This window comes from Macaca nemestrina, chromosome 1 (assembly GCF_043159975.1).
Source record: "Macaca nemestrina isolate mMacNem1 chromosome 1, mMacNem.hap1, whole genome shotgun sequence".
NCBI lineage: Eukaryota > Metazoa > Chordata > Mammalia > Primates > Cercopithecidae > Macaca > Macaca nemestrina.
Window position 1 is genome coordinate 62,057,512 of NC_092125.1, and position 4,293 is coordinate 62,061,804.

Below are 4,293 nucleotides of genomic sequence, written 5' to 3' on the forward strand. Positions count from 1 at the left end.
AGGATGAAGGGAGTGGGAACCTAGGTGTAACCTAAACATCTCCCTGCATTGAAGAGATGGAACTGGATTACTGGGAGGCCATGGCAACTAGAGTTCTCAGGGTAGAGTGTCAAATAGGAGAGATGCATACAGAGGCAGGACTCAAGATCAGTTGAGCACATTCTTCTAAAGAAAAAAACTTTAAGGCTAGGTGCAGTGGCTTATGCCTGTAATCCCAGCACTTTGGGAGGCCGATGTGGGTGGATCACCTGAGGTCAGGAGTTAAAGACCAGCCTGGCCAACATGGTGAAAACCCATCTCTACTAAAACAAAAATTACCCGGGCGTGGTGGTACGTGCCAGTAGTCCCAGCTACTTGGGAGGCCGAGGCAGAAGAATTGCTTGAACCCGGGAGGCGAAGGTTGCAGTGAGCCGAGATTGCTCCATTGCACATCAGCCTGGGTGATAGAGTGAGATTCTATCTTTAAAAAAAAAAAAAATTAAAATTTAGAAATAAGCAAAAGAAAGTATTCCCTGTCTTTTCAATGTCTTACTAGAGCACTGTTTAACAGTCCCATCCGAGGATTGTTGACTTCTTTAGGAGAATGTGTGTTTGACTTTACTATTTACCATCTGTTACAGCCCAAATCTGTGAAGTTAAGTGTTAACTTTTAGATTTCTGTCCAGTGGAAAAGATAACCCCAAAGGTTATAGTTTTATTGCCCTGTAACTTATTGACTAGTTTTGTATCTAATCTAGCAATCTTAATCCAGCATTCTTTTTAAAAATAACATGTCTATAAATACACACTTCCTCCAATACTCTTGGAACCACTTTTATTAGTTTTGTGGTCCTATCATTAATAAGTTAATGTATTTTTGACATGGGTTCATTCTATTATTTGTGTAAAAGACATATTTTAAACCTTTTAAATATTATACGTTGATTGTTCTGGAAGTTCCAAATGGACACTTACCTGAAAGGCCCAAATGGACACTTACCTCAAACAATTAAGGAGTTTTATCCTTGAAGTGCACCTTATGGAATATTTAAGGTCAGGCATACCATTTTATTGGTCCCTGGAGTGAATCCCAGGTGGAAATATAACTTTAGCCTCCATCTCTTTCTTTATTCCTACCCTGTGTTGTTATTTTTGTTTTTGGTTCTTGGTTAAACTTGGTTCTATTTCTGATTTGCACACAGTTTACAAGCTGTTCTCAACTGATCATAGCAACAGCTGGGGGTCTGATTTTATGGTCTGCACATTTGGTTATGGATGTCAACATGATGGGAGTTTATATACTCTGTCAGCTAAGAGGTGACAGAATATGGTTTGTGACTCTTTTTTCTTTATGTGAAACTTTGCCTATTTGTTAGTTCAAGTCAAATAAGAAAACATTTTGTGACTGGGCACCAGTGGCTCACACCTATAATCCCAGCACTTTGGGAGGACGAGGCAGGTGGATCACGAGGTCAAGAGATCAAGACCATCCTGGCCAACATTGTGAAACCCTGTCTCTACTAAAAATACAAAAATTAGCTGGCCGTGGTGGCGCACGCCTGTAGTCCCAGCTACTTGGGAGGCTGAGGCAGGAGAATCACTTGAACCTGGGAGGTGGAGGTTGCAGTGAGCTGAGATCGTGCCACTGCACTCCAGCCTGGGCAACAGAGCAAGAGTCCATCTCAAAAAAAAAAAAAAAAAAAGAAAAGAAAAAGAAAACATTTTGTGTACACTGGACAGGAAAATCTATTTGAGATCAGATCTAGTGAGATTTTGTATTCTGTGTTTACTTTGACCCTTGACTGAAGTTGTAGAATTGAAGCTGCAAACTCTGTGGGTCTGTGAGTCTGTATGAAAAAATTATTCACTTCTCATTGTATGAATTGGTCATATTTTCCTATCTCTGAGTATGTTAATTACACTCTTCATTGACAAAGTACAAAGTTATCACACTTGATAATTCCTTTTTATCTTGTCACTTCTGATGCCTTTAAGAAGATGATGTGTGTGGGTATGTATGTGGCTATATGTGTATATGTTTGTGTTTGTGTGTATAGCTACTATTTTCAGTGGGAGGGGTTACGGTTGCCAGGTAAATACAGGACACCAGTTAAATCTGGATTTCAGTAAACAATGAATAATTTTTTAACATAAGTATGTCTGAAATTCAAATTTAACTGGGGATCCTGTATTTTTTCAATTTTTTTTTTTTTTTTTTGAGACGGAGTTTCGCTCTTGTTGCCCAGGCTGTAGTGCAGTGGCGTGATCTTGGCTCATCGCAACCTCCGCCTCCCAGGTTCAAGCGATTCTCCTGCCTCAGCCTCCGAGTAGCTGTGATTACAGGCACCCACTGCCATGCCCGGCTAATTTTGTATTTTTAGTAGGGACAGGGTTTCTCCATGTTGGTCAGGCTGGTCTCGAACTCCCAACTTCAGGTGATCCACCTGCCTCAGCCTCTCAAAGTGCTGGGATTACAGGCGTGAGCCACTGTGCCTGGCCAAATTCTTTAATTGTAATAAGATATACATAACACAAAATGTACTGTCTTAGCCATTTTTATGTATACAGTTCAGCAGTATTAAATATATTTATAACGTGCATCTTCATAATTCTTTTCATCTTGTAAAATTGAAACTCTGTACCCATTAAACAACTTCCAATTTTTCTCTCCCCTCCACCCTCTGGCAAACACCATTCTGCTTTCTGTCTGTATGATTTTGACTACTCTGCCTCAAATAAGTAGAATATACAGCATTTGTCTTTCTGTGACTGACTTATTTCACTTAGGATAATGTCCTCAGGGTTCATTCATTTTGTAGCATGTCAGAATTTCCTTTCTTGTTAAGGCTGTGTAGTATTTCACTGTATGTGTATACCACATTGTGTTTATCCATTCCTCCATCAGTGGACGTTTGGGGTTGCTTCTGTGTTTTAAATAGTATGAATAATGCTGCTGTGAACATGGGTGTGCAGTATCTCTTTGAGACCTGCTTTCAATTATTTTGGATACACCCCAAGTAGAATTGCCATGGTAATTTTATTTCTGTTTTTTCGAGAAACCACCACAGTGTTTTTTATAGTGGCTGCACCATTTTACGCAGCCACCTTGGCTGACTTTCATTTGTATCTTTTCTCTGTAAGAAACCGTAACCATGAGCATAATACTTTTCAGTGAGCTCTGTGAGTCTTGTGAATTATCAAAGAAGGCAGTTTTTGGACCCGCCAAATTTATAGTTTGTATCAGAAGTGAGGATAGTCTTGTGGGCACTGTTCCCTCAAACTTTGTAGTTTGATTAACTCTAGGTAGAATATATCTGTACTTTGTATTTTTATTTTTCTGCCCCAACATGATGTGCAGAAATATACCTACTATAGCATACTGCCAGATATAGTAAATACATCTAGTTTTAATGTGAAGGTCGTTGAGTTTTATTATCGTGCATTTTCAAACTTCTATTGAAATGATTAATAAGTTTACCTTAACTGATGTTGTGGGGTTTTTTTGTTGTTGTTGTTAGTTATCATTAGTTTATTATAAAATAGAAATATGGAAATTATTTACATGATGAAAGATTTCAGAACTTCAGTGGAATGGGCAGCTTCACGTTGATGCCATTTCAATAGTGACTTATTTCAGTTTACGTACTTTCCAAGAATGTCACCATCTCTAAATAGGAAATAATCCTTGTCATCTAGAACTACTTTGGTGCCTCCATACTCTGGGAGAAGAACTTTATCTCCAACTTTAATGCTAACTGGTTGAATCTCTCCACCCTTTCCTTTAGAATGCGATCCAACAGCAACTACTGTTGCTTGAGATTTTTCTGGAAGCATAATGCCTCCTTTGGTTACAGTTTCCGCAGCACTCCTTTCAACCAGTTCTCGGTCAAAGAATGGAAGAAACTTTCTAAATGCTTGTCCTACCATGACTCCCTCCACCTCAGACTCATACTCTGCTCTCTTGTTTTCATATTCATCTGTCATCAGGAGTGGAGCCAGGCTTTGTAGGACCTGAAGCTCATGTAATTTGGGGGCTCTTTTTGTTAAAAAAAAAATTTTTAAAGAGTGAAAATATAAATTTTAAAATTGTAAGTACAAAATTATGCACAGAAGTAAGTTTTCATTTAGAGTGAAAAAAGAAATCATAACAAATTTAAAAAATTTTTAAATCAAGAACACAAATGATAAAATCCAGAAAAACAACATAATATTTTTATTAATTACCTGAATCACCTCTGTGATACTTTTCTTCCTGCAACTCTGATTGCTTCATCATATGACAATATTTTGTAGTCTTTCTCTCTCTTCTTTCTT

The 4,293-nt window shown here is 38.2% G+C and overlaps 1 pseudogene; it reads right to left on the reverse strand.

The window, feature by feature from the left end:
* Positions 1-3,534: 3,534 nt before the first annotated feature.
* On the reverse strand, positions 3,535-3,906 carry LOC105484781 (10 kDa heat shock protein, mitochondrial pseudogene; annotated as a pseudogene).
* Between the last annotated feature and the right edge of the window lie 387 nt (positions 3,907-4,293).